General features: G+C 34.6%; 1 pseudogene; it reads right to left on the bottom strand.

Moving 5' to 3' along the window:
* Positions 1 to 4,635: 4,635 nt before the first annotated feature.
* Positions 4,636 to 9,273, bottom strand: LOC107010407 (annotated as a pseudogene).
* Positions 9,274 to 11,852: the final 2,579 nt, after the last annotated feature.

Raw genomic sequence — 11,852 nt, 5'->3', positions numbered from 1 at the left:
TACTAGAAGGGCATGGCCTATGCTCAGCATGGGCCCAACTTAGGGAGTTAGTTATAAACAACCTATTTATATGCAATGAATCAACTTAATTATTCAAGTGATGTGCAACAATTTAGTGAAAGGGGTGATCTAGTAAGGTAGAAACAAAGTCTGTTAATTCAAGCATCTACAACAATGTGTTATTACGTGTCTCATGGTCTGCTTTGAATGGGTCAGAGACTTCAACTGATTATTACGAGATTAGTTTTCTTTCAGTCATTATCTTATTAACTAGTTATAGTTGTTCCTATTTTATAGGCATGTTAGCAGTCTTTTAGAAGTCTATGACTCCATGTTCTCTATTAGTGGAACTGCCCCTCTACTTGTTTAATCAATTTGAAGTTCAATAAAAGTTTATCATTTTTCAGATTTCAATTCATCTTGCTGTTTTAGTTAATTAATAACATTGGTATCAGAGTCCTGCTTCTTAAGGGACTTGTGTGAGACTTACGAGGTTCTTTTCTGAGTTTTTATCCATGTAATATTCTCTGCAAACACCATTAAAACAATGGAGAATGCATGCTCTTTTTCTGCAACTCCACCAGTTTTCGATGGAGAAAACTATCAAGCCTGGGCAGTGAAAATGCAAGTTTATTTGGAGGCTAATGATTTGTGGGAGGTTGTTCAGGAAGACTACGAAGTGCATCCTCTGCCAGGGAATCCGACTATGGCTCAGATTAGAACCCACAAGGAAAAGAAGACAGGAAAATCCAAAGCTAATTCTTGTCTCTTTGCTGCAGTTTCTGCCACCATTTTCAGTAGAATAATGACATGTAACTCAGCCAAAGCAATTTGGGATTTCCTTAAGAACGAGTACGAGGGAGATGAAAGAATCAAAGGAATGAAAGTACTGAACTTGGTTAGAGAATTCGAGCTGCAGTGTATGAACGAATCAGAAACCATTAAGGATTATTCTGATAGGTTGCTTGGGATTGCTAATAAGGTAAGAAGGATACTTGGAAATGAATTTACTGATAATAGAATAGTTCAAAAAATACTTGAAACTTTACCTGAGAGATATGAGGCAACTATTGCTTCATCGGAAAATACTAAAGATTTGTCTAAGCTTAGCTTGGCAGAGTTATTGAGTGCACTGCAGGCACAAGAACAACGAAGAATGATGAGGCATGAGGGATCCATTGAGGGAGCCTTGCAAGCCAAGTTGCAGTTCGGTTCAAGTGCCAGGGGAAATAAAGGAAAAGGAAAGAAAGGGAATCATGGAAACTACAAAGCAACAACAACGAGAAATGGTGTTACTGCAACAACAGAGAAGGTAAAATCCTCCCTGCCAACATTGTGGGAGGAAAAATCATCCACACTTCAAGTGTTGGAGAAAACCTGATATGAAATGTAGAAAGTGTCACAAGCTCGGTCATGCTGAGATTACCTGCAAAGAGAAGGGATTACAACAACCAAATGATGCACAGATTGCAGACCAACAAGAAGACAAGCAACTATTAGTGGCCACCGGTTTCGCAAGCAAAAATTCAAGTGAAAGTTGACTTGTTGATAGTGTTGCACGAACCACATGACCAGTGATGAAAAGATTTTCAGAGAACTTGATAGATCAGTTAAATCAAGAGTTAGGATCGGAAATGGAGAATACCTCCCAGCGAAAGGAAAGGGGACTGTAGCAATTGAAAGTTACAAAGTACAAAACTTATTTATGAAGTTTTATTTGTTCCTGAAATCAATCAGAATTTATTAAATATTGGGCAACTCCTAGAAAATGGATTCAAATTATATTTGAAGATAAAGCATGCCTGATCAGTGATCCTAGTGGTCAGGAAATATTCAGAATTAAAATGCAGGGAAAAAGTATTTTCTTGAATCATTGAATGAGGAACACGTAGCTTTTCCAAGCCAGCTCACTGTAGCGGAAACGTGACACAAAAGGTTGGGGCACTTTTATCACAAAGCTTTTTTGTTTATGCAAAGGAGAAAAATGGTAAATGGTTTACCAAACTTGGAGAAGAACCTTTCAAGTTGTAAGGTTTGCGTGCTTGGGAAGCATACTAGACTTCCATTTAAAAGTTTCACTTGGAGAGCTACAGAAAAAGTTGCAAGTCATTCACACTGACCTTTGTGGTCCACAAAGAACTCCATCACTCAATGGCAGTAGGTATTATATTATGTTCATTAATGATCTAACAAGAATGTGTTGGATTTATTTTATGAAGTTCAAGTCTGAAGCTGCTAGAATATTCTTGAAGTTCAAAGCTTGGATAGAAAATCAGAGTGGCTGCAAGATTCAGGTCATTAGGTAAGATAATGGAACTGAAAATACCTCAGCTATGTTCAATTCTTTTGTGAAGAAGCTGGAATTGAGCACCAGGTTACTGTCCCTTATTATCCACAACAAAATGGAGTGAGTGAGAGAAAAAATAGAACAATCATGGATATGTTAAGATGCTTGTTGCATGAGAAGAATCTACTAAAGAGGCTGAAGCAACAAACACTGTTGTTTCTTTCTGAATAGACTGCCCAAGCGGGCAGTGGAAGAAAAGACTCCATTTGAAGCATGGTATGGTGTCAAACCTCTTTTGAAAAACCTCAAGATATTTGGATGTCTATGTTTTTCTTATGTTCCACAGGTTAAGAGAGACAAGCTAGATAAGAGGGAAGATTTGAGAATCTTCATTGGCTATAGCTTATTTTCTAAAACTTATAGGATCTTTCAACCTCAAACAGACAAGATTATGGTAAGTAGAGACGTTCAATTCCTTGAAGATGAGCAATGGGAATGGAATGAGGAGTCTCAGAGTTAAAAGTCATAATTCACAACTTCATTATGATGACTTGGTGGATGATCAACCTATTAGGGGAACAAGGTCACTCTCTGATATTTTTGAGAGATGCAATGTTGTTGTTTTTGAACCTGCAGGATATGCGGAAGCAAAAATGGATCAAAATTGGACAAATGCAATGAAGGAGGAGCTGACCATGATAGAAAAGAACCAAACTTTGAAGCTCATGGAAAGACCCAAAGATAGAAAAGTGATTGGAGTTAAATGGATTTTTCATACAAAGTTAAATCCAGATGGTTCGGTAAACAAACACAAAACTAGATTGGTGGTGAAAGGCTATGCACAAGTTTGAGGAGTAGGTTTTTCTGATACGTTGGCCCCAATAGCCAGATTGGAAACAATTCAAATTCTTTTGGCTATTGTGGCACAGAAAAATTGGAAGATTTTTCAAACGGACGTGAACTCTGCTTTCTTGAATGGTCTACTACATGAAGAAATATATGTTGAGCAGCCAGAAGGATTCAGCGTACCAAGACATGAAGATATGGTTTATCTGTTAAAGAAAGCTCTATACGGTCTAAAGCAAGCTCCTAGAGCTTGGTACAACCGAATGGATAATCATTTGTTAGGCTTAGGCTTTGAAAAAAGCTTAAGTGAATTGACTCTTTATGTCAAGAAAGTTGCCTCTAATATTATTATTATTTCTCAGTATGTCGACGATTTACTTGTGACAGGAAATAATACAGGGTTGATTGAAGAATTCAAGGAGGAAATGATTAAAGTCTTTGAGATGACTGATCTTGGCGAGATGACTTATTTTCTGGGAATGGAGATCAAGCAAACTCAAAATGAAGTTTTTGTTTGTCAAAAGAATTATATGAAGGAGATTCTAAAAGGATTTAGAATGGAAAAATGCAAGAGTGTCAGTACTCCAATGAATAAAAAAGAAAAGCTAAAAAAGGATGATGGAGTTGAACTAGTTGATAAAGGAGTGTATCGAAGCTTAATTAGATGTTTGATGTATCTCACAACAACAAGGCCTGACATCTTGTTTCTTGTGAGTGTTTTATCCAGGTTTTCAAATTGTGCAAGTGAGTTGCACATGATGGCCGCCAAAAGAGTAGTTAGATATCTTAAGAGAACTCTAACCTAGTCAAAATTTCAAACTCCGTGGATATTCTGATAGTGATTGAGGCGGATCAACTGGTAATATGAAAAGCACGTCTGGTTATTGTTTCACTTTTGGATCAGGATGTTTCTCACGGTGCTCAAAGAAACAGGAAATAGTAGCACAATGAACAGCTGAAGCAGATTCATCGCAGCAGCAGCCACTAATAATCAAGCACTATGGCTTAGAAAAATTTTGATCGATTTGCAGCTGAAGCAAGTAGAGAGCACTCAGATCCTTGCGGATAATCAAGCTGCCATAGCCATATCCAAAGATCCTGTATTTCATAGAAGGACCAAGCACTTCAACATCAAGATTTATTTCTTGAAGGAAGTGCAGAAAAATGATGAAGTAGTTTTACTCTATTGCAAATCAGAAAATCAAGTGACAGACATTTTTACAAAGTCATTTCATGTTATTAGATTTGAATTTCTTAGAGAAAATTTGAGAGTTTGCAGCTCCTGATTCAGGAGGAGTATTGTTACGTGTCTCCTGATCTTCTTTTCATAGGTCAGAGATTTCAGCTGATTATTAGAAAATTAATTTTCTTTTAGTCATTATCTTATTAACTAGTTATATTTGTTCTTATTTTTATTGGCATGTTAGCAGTCTTTTAAAAGTCCATGATTCCATATTTTCTGTTAGTAGAGCTGCCCCTTTACTTATTTAATCAGCTTGTAGTTTAATAAAAGTTTATCATTTTTCAGATTTCAATTCATCTTGCGGTTTCAGTTAATTAATAACACAATGAGCACCCAAAAAAAATTCAAAATCAAAGAAGAAGAAAGAAGGTGTCACAGTTTTGGACTATGCAATGTGCCATGGGAAACAAAAATTCTTCAACTCCTTGCATATGTCTGTTTTTCGGTGTCTGCACATTACTATTTGTTGTTCCTGCAAATTATTGAAAAGGAACACACCAATAAAGCCTGGTTAGTTTCTTTTAAGTATATCAACTTAACTAATTGCACACAGATTGCAATTTATTCAGAAGACTTCGATAGAGGAAAGTTAACTTAGAAGACTTGGACAGAAGAAAGTTTAGTTGTTCTCTTAAAACTCAACTTTCATCTCTACCTTCTTGACTTGTTATACATGTTTTTAACTAACCTAAGAATACCTTAGAGTACACATTTGCTCAAGTCCAAATATTTTAGCCAATTCAAAGTAAAAATGGCTGCTCTCTTAGCAACAACAAAAAAGTAGTGTGTTGTTTCCATCATACTGTGTTCCTCTTTGGCTACCTTAATAGGAAGCAATTTTAAGACGTCATGAATAAATTTTTCCTTTTCTTTTATCCCGCTAAAGATTATTTAGATTAGTATGTATTTTGTTTAACTAAGTAAAAGGCTCAACAATTGTTGTTATCAAAATTATTGCACTTAGACATTGTACCTTCAAAATTTAATTAAACGATAATGAACATTACTTTGAGTAAATTGAAGATGAAACAGATGGATGGAGTAGATGACTTCGTAGACCCATCCAGCCATTAGATTTACCTCTAACATTAATTATTTGAGTGTTTTTTGTTAAGATAAAAGCATGTTTTAGTTGCATTTCTCTCCTTTCATCTAATTTGCTACTATTGACTTGAGACTTCAAATTCAAAAATTAAAAGTTAAAGAACAACTTCTTTAAGCAACACCTACCGCATATGCACAATCACATAAATGTGAAACTTCATCACCAGATAATATGTGTCTCAAACAATCCTTTATAATACCTCATTAAGGGAATGAGAATCAAGAGGGAAGACTCACATGCTATGACAATTTTGAAATACAGTTATTGAATGATTTTTGTTTGAGCTCACAACAAATTACCCGTTAGGTAATTGATATAACTGAAAATTATCTAATTTTTTTCAACCATCAACGATCTCCCTACTGTATGATCACTCTCTCGTTTTTTTAGAACTGCCAGTATTAATAATATGACAAAAATAAGGGATAATGCACTAGTACCCTCTCAACCTATGTCCGAAATCTCAGAGACACATTTATACTATACTAAGGTCCTATTACCCCTGAACTTATTTTATTAATTTTTCTCTACCCCTTTTCGGCCTACGTGGCACTATCTTGTGGGCCCAACGCTAGTTGACTTTTTTTTCAAACTAGTGCCACGTAGGCCGAAAAGGGGTAGAAAATTACTTATAAAATAAGTTCAGGGGGTAATAGGATCTTAGTATAATATAAGTGTGTCTCTGGATTTCGGGCATAGGTTGAGGGCGTACTTGTGCATTTTCCCCAAAAATAATGATGTGAACTTATGTCTTCCCACTACAGTATAAGAATTCTTTAATCCAGTATTGTCCAATTCAAATACTACAACAATAATAGAAGAAAGCTTAGTCACTTCTAAAACGCAAATCTACAGGTGAAGTATTTTCTAAGTATTGGGATGTAAAAAATACTTCAATGGATCGTTTTCTTAAAAAGGTGATTTAAACTTGAAATTTGGGAAGGGTGAAGAAGCAACAAAAGAAAGATCAAAGAAGTATAACTAAAAAAACATAAGATGTATATATAATTACCAGGACCGGGTTGATGGGGAGCTAGGGCAGCCATGACTTCCGCTTTGTCAAAGTCTTTATGTTGATGAAAATGTTCTTTAAAATCTTTATTTCTACTATCTTGTATTATGTGGGCTAAGTGGCTTGTGTAGGGCCTCTACACAAGCCACTTAGCAGATGGTAAAAATAAAGATTCTAAAGAACATTTTCATCAACATAAAGAGTTTGAAAAAGCGGAAGTCTAACACAAGACACAATAGCTGGCCATTGATGAAACTGATGAGACACTTGTAAAAAATAATCGATATGCTTAATTGATACTATACTTCCCATCAACAGAATGTATGGGAGCAAGAAAGGGTAATGGAATCTTAAAAAAAGGAGTAATATTTTCAGTAAGCTTACTTCTTCCCATTAGACTAAGCTTAAATGTGACTAGGTGATAGTGACATGTTAATAAACATCAAGTTGAACTAAGGACATATGTTAACTAATGCTTTAACCCAAATTTATTTTACAATATTTTGATGGCTGATTTTGTTAGTTGTTTATTTATTTATTTATCTTAAACTAAGTGCTTCACAATCAATTTCAAATTCATAAAGGTGCAAGTCTGTCAAAAGTCTCTTAAAAGGCATCATGGAATTTTCTTTGGTAGGTGGTGTTTCCTCTGTCAAAAGTCTTTTAAAAGGCATCTCTTGCTTTTTTGAATCTTCACGTTTTCTCTCCTTCAACAATAATTTCACATTTCACTTTCGGTATTTGTGCTTTCCTTCAAACTTAGTTATAAGAAGTATTAAAACTTAACCCGTGTTACCAAGTGTTTTGAGTGATTTCTTTGAGATTAGTATCCACATTTAATGCAGTATGTTGGCCGTGATGATTATGAATACTGCCAACTTTCTTTCAGTTTCTATTTTATTTGATCATTTTGAGTAAATTAATGACTTGGGTCTGCCTGGTTGATATCTTGAGCTTAACAGTAACTTGTATAACAGTCTTAAGAGTTTATGTGACTTCTCTTTATAATTGTAGTCATTAGATATAGAATTTAATTGCTAATTGAATCTTTTACTTTGAATTCGGATCTTTGGCTAGGTATGTTGTCTAAGATAGTTGATCATTTGTTGAATTCTGCTATTAATTCAAAGTTAATTCGGTTAAACTCAATAGTTTTTGTTTCTTCAGTACGCTATTTTCAGTTCATGTTTCCTCTCTTTAACACTAAAGCTTGTTCGTTTTTCACTTAATTAGCTTTAAATGACACTTGTCTTGGAGCTTAAAAGACTTCTCCAGATAAAAGTTGGGAGTTGTAGCGTTTTAATTTTTCTAAATTTTAGTTTTCTCAAGTATTAAGACGTTTGTTCTAATTTCTGTTTTGGCTAATGATCTCGCTAGTTTCAATTCCCTTACAGTTAAAAAACCACAAATTCCGGCAATTTTGCGGGGAATCCCATAGTACCAACAATTTATTTGAGCCTTTTTTTTTTATTTTCAGAAATCATAAGAGTACAATTAAAACACCAGACACATTATCCTATTTTCAAACATATTCATGCACATAGCAATAACATCTCATTGGATTAACAATTCTCAGAATAGTCACATAAGTGTTAATAGCTTGTTGCAAAATACCTGGGTTATCAATGTAGGATCTATTCGCATTTGATGATATCTTGATTTTCTGGAGGTCTTCTCAGTTTTCCACTTCCTTATATATAAAGTCGAATTTGAGGATCAACTGAAACGGAGAACAGTAACGTTAAAGAAGTTGGTGGTCGAAAGCTAAGTTGATGTTTCAACATTCCCTAATAACATGTAAGAACAGAGGAATTATATTACTCTCTAGAATACAAAATCAAGAGTATTTTATTGTGTAAATGTGCCAAAGGAGAAGATAGAGAGATAACTATTAAAATCTATATCAAGTTATTCCAATTAGCTGATTCATCAAGGTTCTATAATGTCTCTAGATTTTGTGTTGTATTATGGTTGAGCACCGTTCCACCCTACAATAACATTTCCGAATATTTCAACTTATATATACCAACAGTATAAAATTTGCAAGACATATCAAAGAGGCGAGGCTTACTTGGTTAATGTTCATGAAACCTCTGTTAATTTTTAGCTAAAATGAAAAAAAAATGCTATTCTTTTCCCAAGAAGTTAAAAGTTCATTCCCACCTAGCAATGGAATTGCCCATAATACCGTAAAGCAACTTCCATTCCTGGCCTGTTTATTCCCATTGAAATTGAAAGTTCGCATTTGGAGAATTTGATAGTTTTGGTCCATTTCTAAAATGAGACATTGAATGAAAACTTAATTTTGAACCTTGGGTTAAAAGTTAAAACCACAAACTCCTTTTCTAAAATACAAATTAAACATTTACATGCATGAAAGTAATTCATAGATGTAAAGTGACATAAAATGGATCAAGAAGAGAGAAAAGAGCATAACAAAATGTCAAAGGAAGTAAAATAATATTGTTCAGTTCTTTGAGACATATTATCAAACACCACATGTGTGTCAGTGTGAAAATCACACACTTATTAACATGCAAATAGAATATCCAACAGAAAACTATAGTTTAAAAAACTAACTATCGGATTGTGCACTAATGTGCCGTGAAAAATTCACAACTTCGAAAATCAAGTAAAGCACAAATACATAATCACATGAGTTTTTCCTTTAACATGATGCAATTAGGCAATGAAAAATGCTTTTACAATTAAAACTAATGATCAAAATAGCATATTAGACAAAAATCAGATTCAAAAAAATCAAAATTGAAAGCAGGAAAAAGCAATACCAGAATATTTAGGAAAGGGAAGAGATGATGAACAGAGGTGGCCCCAATACGCGTGTCTCAGATTAGTAGCAAATGGAACATGTGTTTTTTTTTTTTACTAAGAATACTTTTGAAATTATTAAAAGTAGTACTTGTTCAATGAATGAGCCCCAATACAGTACAACTAGCATTACCGTTGGTACATTATTTGATGTTGTGTCTGTCCGAATGTTGGTGACTAATATAATAGGGTACCACGTTTTTGAGCTTGTTGTACAAGTTGTATTGTTGTGTTAGTCCTATCAACTTCCACTTCTATTTTGGAGGATACATATAGAGAGAGATACTACAAAAAGAGTATAAGTCTCCAAAGTGGACAAAAAATATACAGACTTGTTTCAAATTACAAAAGACCAGCAAAACAGTATAGAAGGACACATGTATGATTCAAGGCGCCATAAGCTCACCCCCGCCTCCAGATACTACAACTATTAGCTCGAACTCAAATCTAATAGCTGGTGCTTGGACCTACATCACGAAACAGGTTTAGAGTGTAGCATAAGTATCATAATACTAGGTACTCAATAGATATCATAAGCTGACTGAGCAAGAAAAGTATAAACAATATGAAAAGCGTGAATAAAACGCAACAAAGGTCAAACGAGTGAAAATCTATTGGGAATGCACACGGGTGTAGAAACGGACTAGAATGAAGCAAGTATCTAACTAACTCAAACCCAACTGGTCACCCCGAGCCTAAGTACCATTTTTGACCCCAAGCGGATCATTGGCTTGGTCTAACTCTCAGCAGAAGACTTACACATAATAAAATAAACTCAAAAGCACAATTTTACTCAATGTCTCAAGAAAATACTTAGTATATTTCGCAAATAAAAGATTCAACTAGCCAAAAAGGTACAAGTCTCAACATAAACAACTGAAAATGAAAAGACTCATGATCTACTGTCTAACTATCTATTAAGACATTAATACTATGAAGGATTTCAGGACAAGACCCCGATCATCCTAACAAACTGAAATAACTGAAGATAAATAAGGGATCCTCCGGAAGCAAGGAGGCTCACAAAACAACTCTGGAACTCAACTGGATCAACGAAGCGTTGGTTGATGATCCTAGTTACATGAACCTGCATCATAAAAGTTGCAAGTCAAATGGTGTTAGTACATGGAATGTAAGAACATGCAAATGGAAATCTAAACAAGACATAAGCTTGAATTGGAACTGAAGGAAGAACTTACTTCGTCTCAACTCAACTAAGGGATACTCAACTTACTCAAATCATTTCAATATAAAGCAGTACTAAAGATGCATTATACGGAAAAACTTTTAAAATAGTAGACAATAACTCAATGTGTTAGAAAATACAATATAGGGAAAATAATAAATATACCCTCGAAATATTGTAAATAGTATGTAAATACCCTTCGTTATACTTTTAGGACATTGATGCCCTTACCGTCTAATTTTTGGAGTGTATATACCCTTTGAACTAACTGAAAGACACATGTCACGATCTTAATAGCCAATCCAAAATTTATTTACTCTTTACCCATAATTAAAAAATTGACCCGAATAATTAAAAACCCACCAAATAATTTTAAGACCCACCCGCAAATAAATTTAATTTTCCCTTTCTTCTCAAGTTCCGGCAACCAAAGATTGCACCGCAACTCCATCTTCTCCGAGGAAGTTCCACAAACAAAGCCACCTCTAACTATTACAAACCCAACATCCGGCGAAATTAGCGAGGTTGCAACCCTTTGGCCACCACGCACCCATCTCTCTCTCACCGATGTTCCAACAGCTCCGGTGAGAAGCCGAGCATACCTCTAGCTCTCTTTACAAAGCTTCAATAACGGTGACCAAGAGGACACTCCATAAACAAGAAAAAATCAATCTCATTTCCATCAACTGAGAACCCCCAAAGTTCTACTCATACATTCAAAAAATTTGTCTGTGTCATTTTTTGTCTAAAAAAGATTAGTGAATCTTACTTTGTTGATGAGAATTACATTAAATTAGGCAGCAATTAATATGAGATTTAAATTTTTTATAAAAACAAATTATAGCCTTCTCTGTTAAGAAGGAAAAGCTCGAGAAGATAGTCTATTGGGAGTTTTGGGGTTATAATTTGGTGCGCGTCTTAAATTATTTGGGCGGGTTTGTATTTAATCCGGTCAAGTTTTTTAGTATGGATAAAAAATAAATAAATTTGGATATACCGTTTAGATCATGACATGTATCCTTCCGTTAGTCCAAGGATATATACACTCCGAAAGTTAAACGGTAAGGGCATCAGTGTCCTAAAAGTATAATGAGAGGTATTTACATACCATTTACAATAATTCAGGGGTATATTTATCCTTTTCCCTACAATATAACTATATTTGTATGCAAATATACAAAATAACTATGTTTGTAAATAAGAATACAAAATAATTCTATTTGTATTTAAGATTACAAAATACTATGTGTGGAAGCTTCTCTAACTGACAATCATTACTATGAGTTATGTGATGATATAGCGTCTGGCCAACACTGTCAGAACTGTCTTATACTTTGTCGGGGT

Source organism: Solanum pennellii, chromosome 2 (assembly GCF_001406875.1).
Source record: "Solanum pennellii chromosome 2, SPENNV200".
Lineage (NCBI taxonomy): Eukaryota > Viridiplantae > Streptophyta > Magnoliopsida > Solanales > Solanaceae > Solanum > Solanum pennellii.
The sequence above is the reverse complement of the archived record's forward strand: the minus strand, read 5'-3'. Positions and strand labels throughout refer to the sequence as shown.